This window comes from Mytilus galloprovincialis, chromosome 11 (genome assembly GCF_965363235.1).
Source record: "Mytilus galloprovincialis chromosome 11, xbMytGall1.hap1.1, whole genome shotgun sequence".
Taxonomy (NCBI): domain Eukaryota; kingdom Metazoa; phylum Mollusca; class Bivalvia; order Mytilida; family Mytilidae; genus Mytilus; species Mytilus galloprovincialis.
Window position 1 is genome coordinate 28,455,904 of NC_134848.1, and position 16,061 is coordinate 28,471,964.

At 32.7% G+C, this 16,061-nt stretch overlaps 1 long non-coding RNA gene across 1 annotated transcript; it reads left to right on the top strand.

Moving 5' to 3' along the window:
* Nucleotides 1–12,918: 12,918 nt before the first annotated feature.
* Nucleotides 12,919–14,237, top strand: LOC143051931 (uncharacterized). Its single transcript, XR_012970955.1, has 3 exons — nucleotides 12,919–13,042; nucleotides 13,773–13,940; nucleotides 14,158–14,237. It is a non-coding gene; the product is annotated as an uncharacterized LOC143051931 (long non-coding RNA).
* The last annotated feature ends 1,824 nt before the right edge of the window (nucleotides 14,238–16,061 follow it).

The window sequence follows — 16,061 nt, forward strand, 5'->3', positions numbered from 1 at the left end:
GTAAGCAAGGATTAAAGAAGCAAAAATACGAATGCGATCCCCGTTGTTGCAACCTGCACACATTTTCTGTGAGAAGGTTAGGAGAGCAACAGCATAACCATTACGCCATGAACTCGTGATCAAAATTGTATTAAAAGTAATATTTATACATTAGACATATTAAAATAAAAAAAATATAAACTAAAATTGACTGGCCTTGGTCAAACACGACACAATTAAATGTTAAAAAAAATTGTTTACGACTTGAAATAGATTAATTTCAACTTATTTTACATAAACTGAAGACGTAAGCACGGATAAAAGAAGCAAAAATATTTACCCGATTGCCGAGATAGAAACACGCGCACATTTCCATGTGGAGAATGTAGGAGAACAACAGCTTAACCATTATGCCATGAACTCGTGACCGATGTCGTGTTTAAAGTAATATTTATACATTTGTCATATTGAAATAAAAAAATATAAACTAAAATTGACTGGCCTTGGTCAAACACGACGCAATTAAATGTTAAATAGAAATTGTTTACGACTTGAAATAGATTAATTTCAACTTATTTTACATAAACTGAGGACGTGAGCAAGGATTAAAGAAGCAAAAGTACAAATGCGGTCGCCGAGTTTGGAACATACACACATTTTTCTGTGAGTAGGTTGGGAGAGCATCAGCATAACCATTACGTCATGAACTCATGATCAAAATTGTGTTAAAAGTAATATTTATACATTAGACATATTGAAATAAAAAAAAATATAAACCAAAATTGACTGGCCTTGGTCAAACACGACACAATTACATGTTAAAAAGAAATTGTTTACGACTTGAAATAGATTAGTTTCAACTTATTTTACATAAACTGAAGACGTAAGCAAGGATTAAAGAAGCAAAAATTCTAATGCGATCACCGAGGTTGAAACCTGCACACATTTTCTGCACAGCATATCCATTACGCCATCAACTCATGATTAAAATTGTGTTAAAAGTAATATTTATACATCAGACATATTGAAATAAAAAAAATATAAACTAAAATTGACTGGCCTTGGTCAAACACGACGCAATTAAATGTTAAAAAGAAATTGTTTACGACTTGAAATAGATTAATTTCAACTTATTTTTACATAAACTGAAGACGTAAGCAAGGATTAAATAAGCAAAAATACTAATGCGATCACCGATGTTGAAAAGAGAGGGACGAAAGATACCAAAGGGACAGTCAAACTCATAAATCTAAAACAAACTGACAACGTCATGGTTAAAAATGAAAAAGACAAACAGAAAAACAACAGTACACATGACACAACATAGAAAACTTAAAAACAAACAACATGAACCCCACCAAAAACTAGGGGTGATCTCAGGTGCTCCTGAAGGGTAAGCAGATCCTGCTCCACATGAAACCTGCACACATTTTCTGTGAGTAGGTTAGGAGAGCAGTATATCTAATTGAAAACTTTCGAGTTTTAAAACAGTTCAAATATTCAAATAGTTAAGCTTTATCTTCACATTGAAAATTACTTACCTGTTTTCCACCGGGCATACCGTCGTTGAACTGGAAAGGGTGGTTAAAAAGTAAGGCTTGTATACCTACCGAAACAAAAAAATATTTCTGCCACGTCTACATTGTAAAAGCAAGGTGTATGAAATTCACGAGGAACGTTGGGAACTCTTATTCAAATGATATATGCTGTCAAACAAGTTTATTTAGTATGTAAATCAGATTTATATATAAACTAGTAATTCCCAAAGTTATGGATAAATGATACTTATATGTTATGTTCCAGATACGACCAAATATACAGCCTGAATAAGATAAATCATTATAACAGAATAAAAACAGTAACTTTTCAAGATTTCTTTATGTACTCTTAAAGGCACTTTAAATATATGTCTAAAAACATGTATGCAAGAAAATTAAAAAAAAAAAATAAATTTACATTTAGTTGTTTGCTACCACCATGAACACCTAACAGTCAATATATCACCAAGTTGATGGATCATGTTGAAGAAAGAATATTTAATGCAAAAGGATTCTACATTTTAGTACCTATATATAATTTAATGTTTCCAAACTATTTGGAAATTAAGAAACATATGCACATCCAGATGATGTTTCAGTTAGGTCTATCAACATACAACTTGATACAATATCCACCAGTGGTAGAACACAAAAGGAGTCCGTTTTCATGACACTCAAAACATGACTTTTTTGGTTGTAGTTTCGACACTCTAAAATTTTAACAAATGCACTAAAAGTGCCAGATAATTCTACAAAAATGGCGACTTTGCCAAAACACACATTTTCTCTGACTTTAACCTGAATTGTAAAAATTTTTCTGTTTATCATTCTACCATATTCTGAGCTATGTATTGACATGTTTTTAAAAAGGATTCTGCTGAAACAATTAAAATTGTCTGTTTGTGGAAATATCCAAGAAAATTTTTCAGTGCTGCAAGTTCTCTAAGTTGGAAAGTTTTCTGGAATGTTGCCCCGAGTACAAAAGTGTTTTGTCACCATTTTTTTTTTCGGCGCATTGGACTGCAAGATTGATTTATAAATATTTTCTTCTTCTGATTCATGAAGAATACACTTCTGTTTAAGCCCTGGTAGTTTCTGAACAAATGAAACTCCGTTAATTATCTGATTATCGATGTTTTGACTACCCTTATTAATTTCAGCTTATGTCCATTTTTATTTTTTTAAAAATATAGGGGGCCAAGTTATATTACACTATCAGCTAAGTGTAAAATTTGATGAATGTTCAAGGTCATAAAACACCTCTATATAATGTTTCGAAGTTTTCAACAAACTTGAAAAGCATTCCCTCTGACTTAATTAGGTCTTCATTAGTAGATCCCTTTCAGTAGGATGTATATGGCACTAACAAAGTTCATGTAATGATGGAATCTCGTGTTGTCCAGAATTCCAAAGAGAACAGTAACACCATAAAACAACAGGAATGATCTGTACTCAGATGCTTTCCCATATTTTACGTCATTTTGAATTGATCTAGGTAGGCGAGTTATTGACATTGTAGGTTAGATTTTTCTAAGCCTATTGTCTACTTCAGTGACAGAATTTGTAAAGTTAAAGGGTTTACCATTAAACTCCGGTAAAAACCATAATCGTATCAAACGTTTTTTGTGTACCAAGTAATAAACCATGCATATAGTCTATTGTTATGCCTTTGATTATGTCAAATTTTGGAAAAAGTAATAATCTTGATGGCTCCTTTATTCCATGACTATTTACTGTGTTGGGTTTTTTTGTCCCCTACTGCAGTGGGGTATAGAAATATGGTCACTTGGTCTTCTCCCGACCGGCAGTAAAGCGCTTGCCGAAGTGAGGCGTCCGTTTGGCTGTGCGGGATGTATCAAGTTCGCAGTCACGTCCGGTCAGAAGGGGGACGTTAAATCCGATGTCTCGTGTAAAGAGAGTGCCACGCACTTTGCACGTTAAGAACCATTGCAACAACTCTTTGAGGGGTCCGTAGGTGACCTGCTGCAAGGCAAAATTTCTGTCTCTATCCAATATACCCTCATTATCCAGTGGCAGTCCAAATTTCCCGACCATCATCCAAGATGGCCTCTGGTGTATCAACACACCTATTGTATTTATTGTGAACTTGTTCTCGTTCTGAATATGCATGAAATATTTGCCACTGGACGTTAAGCAACCAACAATCAATCAATCAATCCCCTACTGCAGTGATTGAATCTCTAATGATACATTCCCTCGTTTTAGCAGACCCTTTTGGAGATTCTGTTTGAAAAGGATATGCACGTGTGTGACCTTTCTGTTTACATCTCCAACATGAATACTATCCATTGAATTGTACGCAATTGCATAGAAAAACTCTTGGCCAGTAAATCAGCAGTGATTGCCAATATATATGCTTTACACATAAAACTGCCTCTTTCTGGTTATTTATAAATAACACCTTCACTGTCACGGAAGATATTCAAAGATTCATTAAGGGCTTTTCGGAAGGTGCTCATAGATCGTTTACTTGGTCCAAACCATAAGCCTGCAAGAAGCATGTTTTCAGTTTTCATTCTTTCCTTGAAAGGGAATTATTTATTGCTAGATACAATGGCCAAATTGCAACTTTACAACTTTTAAAAACAGGCGCTCCATCTGTATTTAGTAAAAATGAAAGATTGTCACCTGAGTTCAAAGGACCGTCATTGACACAGTATGATTTATACAGCTCACCATCATAGATATCCATGTATGCAGTAAGATTTCTTTGGAATCTGTGTTGCAATTTCGAATAAAATGATTCATGAGAAAAGAAATTTTGTATCTGTTTATCCAGTGATAATTCCAGAGAATACAATTTATTTGAATTTGTCAGTACTTTGTTGCACATTTTGTTCGGACACATTGCAACTGCATAGTCTTCTTAATAAAGTAGACAATTTGAACAATAAAAATGTTTAACAAGATATTTTTTAAGATTGCGGAAATAAAGAGTGTTGTGCACGGTAATGCTAATCAAATAACTTAAAATTTGTTCAATAATTTCTCCTACTATGTTGTTTTTTGAGAACAATAAAGCAAGTAACAACAAAGATACCCTAGTGTAATATTCGCACCATCATATAAAGGGATATTAGCATCATTATTGTTCATAGTGCAATCTTTATCAGTTGTGCTGTCTTCATTAATGCATTTATCATAATTACCTGATTTACCAAACCTTCATAATTGCAACGGAAAACTGTATAAATCAGTTGCAACAAGAGACACCAGGGAGATGACAAATGAAAATGTCCCTGTGCTATTCATTAACAACAATGCTTCACTAACTTGATCCTGAATATCCACATTTGTCCTATTTGGTTATCTCTGCGAGATGTTGATGTTGGGTTGAACGACATATCCTCTTTCAGATAAAATACATTTATCATATAAAAAAAGGACATGTATTCAGGAATCACTATTCCGTAAACTTCTAATTCTTCTAATTTGTATTCACGATGAGTAAACATCTGATTAATTCTTGTAAGAAAATTGCGAATAAGGCCAAGTCGTAAAACCAACGATTTTTTCGTAGATTTTAAGTTGATCATGATAAAAAGAAGTACAACCATAAAATAATAAATCATTTTTATAATTACATTTGTTAAATATTTTAACATTCGTCAGCTTTAGAAAGATTTCTTATCCAACGTTGGCTGCTTATAAGTTTCAGATCAAAGATAAAACGTTGTTTTTGTTTAAAAAACACAAAAAAACATTTCATTGAATAGCACACAGAAAAACCGAAAAAACTTCGGTAATCATACTTATAAATGCTGTTTACTTAATATATCTTGTCAGTTGAAAGTCGACGTTAAATTTTTTTTATCAATTATCATAATCGTAATCGGACGACTCAAATGCCACAACATCTATTTTACTCTAAGGGTTGAGACAACGCTCTTTCTTTTATATTTGTGTAAACCCTCAGTAAATCCATACTTCCTTCTTGCAATGTCACAAGTCATAGGTAGAGAAGATGACATACTTTTCTCTCTTCTCTTCTCTTCACTGTTACACACATTGTACACAGCCTACATAGACACCACCTGGTCATTTTCACCATCATGCGTATCGGACATATCTGACATCCTTAGGGAGCTACCATTTGATTTTTATGGGGGGCTAGGATGAAATTTGAAAAAAATAGGCAGGACAGGAGTTTTGAGTAAAAAAAAAAGTCAGGATGAGACACTTGCTAAAAAAAAAAGTCAGGACTACAATTTAGGTAATAAAAAGTCAGGATAAACTTTTAAAAAAAAAGCAAGACCGAACAGAGTGAAAAATAAAAAGGCAGGACAGAGATTACAGCTTAAAAAAAAAATGCAGGACAAAATTTTTCATCCTAGTCCCCCCCCCCCCATAAAAATCAAATGGTAGCTCCCTTACCACCTTTTCGTTGTCGGACATGCTGAAATCTCATTGAAAATTTGATGCACATATCTGAAGATGAACATAATGTTCAAATTGACAAGTAGTTAAACATGGCCAATCATAAATTTTGTCCGAAACGAGAATCATAATCTTATTATTTATATAGACTACATTCAAAGCTAAATCTAAGGGACGACATCAAAGGTTCAATTTAAATTTAGGAGGAAAAACTTACTTAACATCTTTTTTCAATGACTCCCCTGTGACTACATTCATATAGCAATGCATCAAAAAGTTAACACATGACTTTCTATCGTTATTACAAATGGTATAAACCATGTTTACTTGTTTTTCTTAACGGTATCACATTTAATTCATCTCAGGCTCTGTTTGGGTAATTTTCGTTTGACAATTTTCTGATATTCCCACCATCTTCGGGAGAGTTACTCACTTCTACATATACAAAATTATATGATTATGGTGTTAAATTGCCTTATCAATACGTTTCTCTATGATAACAACTTATTATTTTGTCCTTGCAGATGATAAAGACCACAGTTCCAATGGAAATTCATTATCTAAACAGTTATTCCTCCATGTAAATCATTCACTGTCAAATACTAATATTGGAATTTTAAATAAAAGTCTCTCAGGTTTTTCAGGTTGTTCTCTTATATAAAACACTCTTCCTATTCCTAATAAATATAATATTATAAGATTATACTCACTTCAAAATTTACCAAGTCGTAAAACCAACGATTTTTTCGTAGATTTTAAGTTGATCATGATAAATAGAAGTAAAACCATAAAATAATAAATCATTTTTATAATTACATTTTTTACACGTATGTCAAACAGGCGTAATGGCATTAGGATTCGATTCATGTTAAGAATCATTGATTTTTAATAGATAAATGTATACAACCTCAATAGCAATGTTCGCGGTGTTGTAAGATGTGTAATTTCCATTCTAAATTTTATTTATAAATTTAAAAAACCAAAAAATATCAATCGTAAAAGGGACACTACTGTTGATTGTAAAGTATCAGATTCCCCGTTGTTTAGCAAAACTGTAGGAGGAACCAGGTTGACAAGAGAGATAATAAACGTTGTGTCAAAGTTTCGTGGCTAGTGTCTGGTCTAAAATTGTAAAATGTTGGAAGTTTGTAATGTTAATCTCCCTAAAAATAGATGTATGGATAGCACAAATATTCGAAATGCACTGACAGGTTATAGTAGTTTACATAATTACGTCATAAAAAAACGTTTTATTTACGTACGTTGTCTATAATTTGCCAGCTCCCTTTTGCATGTTCGGGTCCTTCTTAAAACTTCTTTAAACTTTCACTTTTAAATATTGCACCCATTAACTGATGAATAAACATCTTGAAGAATAACAAGTATTCACGACAGCTTTTATAACAACTTCTTTTATTTTCTGAATGTATACGAGGCCCATGTATAAACTGGTATGTTGAAATTGGCAACACCACACAAACTTAGAAAATGGTTTTAACTTTCAAACTTACCACAACTGTTTTGACTAGATTGCTAAAAATAGAAATGCAGTAGATTCATGGTCTCTATATATATACAAGTTTACCATGTCAATTGGAATTATCTCCCTTATTTATTACGTCCCTTATACCACTGACCTAATAAAAAAAATATAATTTGAGTTGATGTAAATAGTCCAAATATTTGAAAAAAAAATAGTTTTCGTTTTAATATCTTTAATATAATGGTTGATAATGTCCTATTATTATTATTATGAAAATATGTAATATAACAAATTCAGCATAAATTCGTTACACAGTGTGCAACTGTCTTAATACAGAATTAATCAGGTCAATAAAATTCATATCGGGTTTGGCTTCACATCACCCGATATGAATTAATTGACCCGATAAATTCTCGTATTAGGACAATTGAACACTTGTGTAACTAATAATATAGTATCGTGTATGGTAGTTGTGGGACTTTATCCACATTTCTATAAAAGAAGATACCCTGGTTATTATTGTGGCCAAGTTTGATCACAATCCATTCATCAGTTTCAGAGAAGTACAAGTTTTGAATAGTTTATTTTTTTATAGTTTTTTTGACTCCGTAATTGATACCAAGTGATGGCATTAGCTCAATAAACCTTAGTCCAGGTGATTTTAAGTGCAATTTTTTTATGTGTTGTTTTCCTATTTTTTATTATAAGGTAAATGTCAAAGCCACTCAAAATGTAATCTTTCAATAAGATATAGTTACAAATTTTGTTTAATGCAATTAAAATGTTGAAAGAGAGATAACTGTGACAATGAGGATTCAAGTTACAATGTGTGTGGAACTTTACCTGTGACAAATCAGCTTGCTCACATGTAGAGGGAAATGAGTCTGTCTCAAACATTTCCTGAAAAAAAATATTCATAAAGTTATCCTGTTTTCTACAAAAAAAAGTAAGTGATCTGATCGGTTATACAGAGATTTCTACAATATGCAACTTTAGAAACAATTAATTGAAAAGGTTATTAATAGCATAACCAAATCTTTCCACCCTTTTTTTTTTCGAACTTTTTTAAATCAAATTTTTTTTCAAAGAATATCAAACCAATAATAAACAGTTACTGTTATCACAGAGATATGTCTCACCCCTTTTGTAATTTTGATACTACAAATATTGAAATTAAAATACCAATAATTTAGCCTGTTCACAAGTTAGGCGAATATTTAAAGTCAATGGACCATAACTGAAGGTACATAATGCTAAATAATTTTCATGGAAATGGGATGTGCCAATGCTAGTACAACTTCATATCAAGTACCATTGACTTATCATGAGTCGTTGCCTTTATACAAACCTAGAATAAGAAGAATATAATCTTCTTTTATGTTTTGTGGACATGGGTCTTCAAGTACTAATAGATCAAGAGTACTTTGTGCATCATTCTCCTCTTACAAGACAAAAACTAGTATAATAATACATGATGAACATCAAGACTAAACACAAAATCTTCTATTACAAAATCAATCAATCCTTTTTGTTCTGGTTAGAAACTTTCTTAATAACTGTATTCCAGTATTGTCTGTGAAGTTCTACTTTAAAATGACTTTTATACTGTATAAAATACCAATATTTGTTTCTTCTTCAAATATTCAACAGCCTGCATATTCTGTGTTTCCTTTCCTTCCTGTACGAGGTTCCTGTTTTTTAACTTCAAATGATAACATTTTGCCCGTTTTCCTTATCTTACTTTTTTTAAGATGATGCGCCTGTTGAAGTTTTGTTGTCTTTTATACAACGGACAATTTCATCTTGAAAAAAAGTTATTCCTGTCTGGTCTAAACACAGAAAAATTCAGGGTTTTCATTTTTGTCAATTAGTCACTTCTTGTTTTTATGCAGTTTGTATTCATTATAACACTGCCATATAATTGTTGGCTATTCTTGACTGCGACATCTAGAACGAAGAGCTTTATTTGCCAATTAGAATGCTCTCCTTTAGCAAGTAAAGCTCTGCGTTCTAGACATTAATTGCCTGTGGTCCGTTGTTTCCCATTTAATTACATACCATAGGTTATGTTTACCATTACACCAGTGTCCACGTTTGTTGCAAATTGCCAAGTTTATAATTTATCCATTGTTTCATTCTACCTTGAAACTAGCTTTTATATTGCACAAAAATTAATGGGGTTGGCAAAGATTTCTCGATGGATTATATAATATGTTGCAAATCATTTTTTTTTTGGTTTATTTTCAGAACAACCGATTGCCAAGTTCAACAAAGAGCCAAAATTATTGACCTACAATTAAACTATAAAAAAAACAAAAAAACAAACAAAAAATTGTTTTGTTTTTCCTGTATATATGTACATGTCTGTTTCCCTGTTTTCCATTCTCTACAAACCAATATCTTCTTTATTTTCTTCTTGTTGCAATAAAGTCTACCACAAAAATAAAATAACATAAGAAAATCACATGAAATAAGTTATATTTATTTCTAAAAAAAACCATAAAAAAACTGCCATACAGGCTTATACGTATAAATTATATTATCTAAATCCTTTAATTCGGAAACTTAAACCATGTATTTTCATCTGGTAGATATCCAATGCAGTGGTCATCAGTTTATTTATCTGCTTTTTTTAAGTCTGGTTATCCAAGTTCAACAGATAATTGTGGTGGCATTGCCATTAACTCTTGTGCTGGTAAATTGTTCAACTCTGTTTTGAATAACAGACTAGATAATTTTTTGGTAAAAGAATCAGTGATTTATCCATGTCAAATTGGATTTTCCAAAAAATGTAGACCATCTAATCATGTTTTTGTTTTAAAAACCATTATTTATAAATATATTTGTAAAAAGGGGGTCCACTATTTGCCTGTTTTGTAGATTTTAAACAGGCTTTTGATAAAGTGATCCATGAGGGTATGAGATATAAGCTTTTCTCTAATTCTATGGAAGTTTATCCCTTTCTGAACCCATTGAATTTAATCAACGTGTGGTTGCTGGTGATCTCAAAAGATTAGATGATTTTGAGGGTCATGACCTTTTTAGCTAACTCGATGAATCAAAACATGATAACAGATGTTAATGAAATTGACAACTACGTGCAATGTGAAAGGCACTCGAAGGGGTTTTTTGGTTAACAAAAAAAGAAAATGTCTTTTTAATCATTAGAGAAACAGATTCTCACATAGTTACTCGTGAATTATCGAATTTATCCAATCTTGATAATTTAAGTACCTCGATTGAAATACCAATTAATAGTTGAAGTCATCTCTTGTTTTACAAGGCTTTGCTCCTCAACAGTTCGCTCAATCAGTGATCTTGCGTTGATTGCTTGTTGTTTTATTTCACATGGAACTTCACCACTATATTCAAGATGAACTGTCTTCCAAATATCCCCATTGCGATCTTTGATCTCATTGAATATACTCAATATTGAATAGAATATTCAATGGAAGGGTTGTTGTTGGACATCCGATGTCATTGTATTCTTTAATTGACTTGTGAATTTTGTTTCCAGTGCCTGCAAAGTCTGATGGCAATACTTTGCCCCCTGAAATAACAAAACAAGTACATGAGTATAAAAAAAGCAAACAATCTTTGAGATCAAAGTACAAAACGTAAAATAAATAATAAAGTCAAGATGAATCCTGATTGTCAATGATTACATTTTCTCTTATGTCTGTAGAGGTTTGTTTGGTGGATGTATGCCTTTCCACATGTGCACCTATGCTGTTTGTCACCCCTGTGACTAGCCTCGTGATCACCACAATCATGTGCTTTCTTAAACTCTAAACCACATACTGTACATTTAAATTTTACAGGGTGTTCCTCGTGAATCTTGAGGTGACCGGTGAGATCAGCCATAATTAAAAATCTTTTATCACACTGTTCACATGCAAATGTTTTTTCTTTACCATGCACTGCACACCTCGATGTTAAAAGATCAAGAATTAACATATAGGTTAACAGTGTCCAGTAAGGGCAAGTTTCTGTACACGATTGGCGAAAATAAGATACATAAATGGATTTATAGTGATTTTACGGACATATAATAGTGTACACAATCCTATTCACTCTTCGGCAGATCTGAAATATTCTGTGAATGTTCTCTATGAAACCAACAGTCAAATATAACTTAATGGGCAAAATATTCGGCACAAATCGCTGCATATGATTAGGGGGGTCCTATAGTATGAATACGATGCTAGAAAGATATAGTTTTTTTTTTATTCAGACGAACTAAGAAAGCAAACATATGTGTCGTGTTTTTGTACTGAATCGGATGTTTTTTTTTCATCTTTTTGCCTTGCACCGTGACATATAAATGATGCTCTGGGCACAGGCACTAGACGTTCTGTCAATAGTATAAAAATATTGGCAATTGGAAGAAAGTGGTGTCCATATATATTGACAGAATGTCTAGTGCCTGTACTCTGGGTAACTTCTATCTTTTTACATGAATATAAATCATGCAATAAAATATTCAATTGCACTTTAAAAAACATGACAGCAATTATAAAGTTATAAATTATTAGTAATCTTTTTTACATTACTACATGAATTACTAAGGCCATGGTGTATTTCATTAAAGACTACATGTTTCGTTAAAAAAAAAAGTATTTTAAAGTCAATTCAGTTTCGATTTCATCAATTTGATAAGGAGATCTACGAAGATAAGCAGTGTGTAATTGTCGAGGGATTTTTATCTATTTGGTTATAATTTTATTGTCGGAGGGAGCTACCATTTGAGAGAGGGATAGGAAGGGTCTTGATGGATGGAATTTGAAAAAAAGGCAAGACATACTTTTAAACAAACAAAGGAAGGATCAGTAATTCGGCATAACAAGCAGGATGACAATTTATGAAAACAATTTCAGTAATCTTATGAAAATTGCAGGTCCGTATAGAATGGAAAATAAAAAATGCTGGACAATAATGAGGATTACAACTATAAAAAAAAAATGCAGGACAAAATTAAAAATCCTAGCCCTCCCCACCTAAATCAAATGGTAGCATCCTTAGACTTATTTTTTTCTCGATTATGGCCCAAAATAGGTAAAAATCGATGTAAAATTGGAAAATCATCAAAATTGGGCATTTTCAAAGGGCCGTAGCAAAAAAAAAAAGAAGTGCACCACACCATATGATTTTTTCTTCACCAATTATTTTGTTACAGTCTTATAAACCCAAAAATCAGGTTAAGAAAAAAAGTTTAATTCTAGAAAATATTGGTCCCTCAGAGGTGTACATTCTTAAGTGGCTTTTCCTCGAGAAACTAGTAAATTTAAAAAAATTGTTGGTAAAATTCAGAGGCCAAGAAATATGATTTTTAGTCATTGAAATTGTTTCATTACTCTACTGAATATATGTTGTTCATTTTAATAGTTGTGTTGAACTACTATATTTGGTGAATGGAATGATTTTTATGTGTAAAATATCCAGGTTTTATCTAACTTAGACATTATTTTCATGGTTCACTAGTTAAAGTTTAATTTATGTTTATCGCTTTTTCCAATAACCTCATTGGCCAATTAACTTAGGCGGAAGTCCATGTGATTCTGTCTCATTTGTTTAATATCCACTGAAGAGAGCGGACCGTGTCCTGACTGCTCAGGCCAAGTTGGCAACATACTTCATAGGAAAGGTATATATTTTTTATTTTAAATGGCAAGAGGCCATATGATATAAGAATGACAAGAGGTCATGTAATTTGAGAATAGCAATAGACATAATACATTTTTAAATGGGCAAGAGGCCATGAGATATGATACTGGAACAATGGCGAGGGCCAAGGAGATGGTTTGATTTATTTGGAGATGGTAATATTTATTTTTTGATAAAGCAAGAGGTTTTGAGATATAATTGAAGAATAATGACAAGGGTTATAAGGTATAATTTGAAAAAATAACCAGGGCCAAGGAGATATAATAAATTTTAGATTGGCCGGAAAGTCCGACACCACGAGGTCGAGTGCGAAATAAATTATATCTATAGGACCAATGTTTTTTTTTTTTTAACATTTGTATTGTATTTATATTCTAAACTGGTTGATAAGATATGTTCATTTCATAGTTTCTCACGAAATTTAATGAGGTATAAAGATTTTCAACAATCCCGTCGTGGCGAAAGGTGCGCTCGACACGTGTTATCATAGATTTAATAAGATTTGATTTATATAATCAAATGATAGACACTTTTAAAAATGTTGTTTGTTTCTTTAAGATTATAATGATAAATAACATTTGCCTATGTTCGTTTATTATGTGTGGTACTTCAGATAGTTTTAAAAAATTCCAAAAGGGGATTTCCCTCAACAGGTGCGCAAGGTCATTTGATGTCTAGACTAGTGTGTAGAGTTGTGTATTTATTTTCAGATGGTTTTACCCACGTGTTTGAAACGGAGGCACTCATTAAAAGGGGTACGGTTAGTGGCAGCTATTAAGAGAATAAGAGGAGGACAACCACAGGGCTTAAAGGAGTTTGCCCGTTTTCAAAAGGACAACAAATTGGATAATTTATCCATGGATGATCTGAGGCAACAGGTTTGTAGTACTATTAATCATTTCATTGTTTGACTTGATTTATCTTGCTACTATTTTAAAACCATTTATAGACAATCATATGCAAGTCAAGTGTTTTGTAATACATTATAAATAAACCAGTTTTATTTAAATTTAGCAAGGTTACTAGTACAAGAAGTAAAACAAAAGCTCTGTTGAGTTTTATTTGTCATTTTTTTTGTTTTAAATTATTGATCAGGTTCTGGATTTAACTGGTGCAGAACTACAAGATTTACTTCAATTTGCCAATAGAGATAATACAGTTGAAGAAGCCAGGTGGGCCACAAATTGTTTGATACTGTATGCAAATGAATATGGGCGACCTAGTGGACAAGATTTAACCCAGTCACAAGATCAAGTAAGTAATTTCTAGTCCTGCACTTTGAATGTAATGTCTTGGCTGGCAGATAAAATTAAATCTATTGAATTTTACATATACAATTCTGCACATTGACTAGGATGACAAGCTTAGAAGACAAATCAATGATCGCACTAGAGAATTTCTAAAATTGTATGCCAATGAGGTAATAACCTAAGAAGTAATTGGACAATGCCATCATTTATGGTCTTTGTGTGGCCTTCACTTATGAGCAACAAATTGTACCACATAACGAGCATATAAAAATATAAAATTGTCTTGTTGGTTAATACATAATTACTTGTCTTACTGTGACGTAATTCATACTGGTTGAATCCAAGTATATGTTTATTCATATTTATAAATGAAAATATTGACAACACTGTGGTAATTTACATAGAATTTTGATATTAATAGTGATTCACTGGCATTGACTGGTGTTATGTAATGTGTGTTAATAATGATACCGGTTTTGTTTCTGTTTTTAAGACCGATTTTGTTTTCTGTTTTTAAGACTCCCACTACTAGTGCTAATCCTGTCAATGTGCAGATGAGTGGTGACATTGTGCAGAGTAGTGGTGACAACAACAACAATGGGACAAATAAATGGAAGAGGGACGATTTGGAAGACAGGATTGCTAACTTAGAGAATACTACAAAAGAAGAAGTTGTTAAGAACTTAAAGGAGAAGGTGAGGACACTTTGTCTGCAAGATAATCCTAGTGATTCACTCATATTACTTACTCTGGAGGAACTTGCTAAAGCTGCAAGACGGGTTAATCATGATGATGCCGATACCTTTGAAGAGTTAACACGTCAGGCAAACCGACATCAATTAAAATTAGATATCTCTTCATTGTGTTTGTCCGTACTGGGTGGTAAGGTTGCGGATGCAATCACAAAAGCTGTGTCGAAGTGTTTAAAGGAAAAGCAACCTGAAAAGGATACTACTCCAAAACCTGAAGATTCGCCATTGCATAATTTATACCCGCCATACCAGGCTCCTTGTATGTATCCATACAATGCTATGCCTTACTTGCAACCGCCATATCCAGGTGGCTTTAATAATAATTATAGGGGTAGACCCCGAAATTCTGGAAATTTTGGAAATTCTGGAATACGTCAGAGAGGTGCTTGTCTGTTTTGCGAGAGTACAAGTCATCAGATAAGAGACTGTGACAAAATGAAGGCTGCAAAGGGAAAATAATGTTTTTCGTATATTTGTATGTTCAATTAATTGGGGAATTTTAATTTATTGTGAAATATTTTGTTTTTTATTTTATTTTATTTTTTCTCTATTTGAAATGTCTTCATTTACAATTCAAGGGTCACTGATACCCTAGTGGTTCTACATGTTCCACGTGGATTGTAGGTGAAGGGGTTTCTCCTTAAAGTGCTCTTATGTTGGTTCTTGGATATAGAGAGAGTTTTATTTTTTCTTCAGAATAGTAATACATTGGGAAGTTTAAATTCATTCAACATTCATGTTCCAGAATGGGAAATGGAAAGTGGTTTTAATCCCGAAAAGGTACAAGTACGCCAAGAACCAGCATGGGTAACACTTGGAGGTGAAACTCCTTCACTTACAACACACGTTCCTTCGGCTGAAGAAGTTCTGAATGGTGCATGTGGTGTTCATTTTGATAGTGGGACTTTTCCTTTGCGTGATCCTGATCTTTTTCTAAGCGGTCAGATTCATCACCATTTGTCTAACTGGAAAGATATTCTAGTAGGGACAGATGATA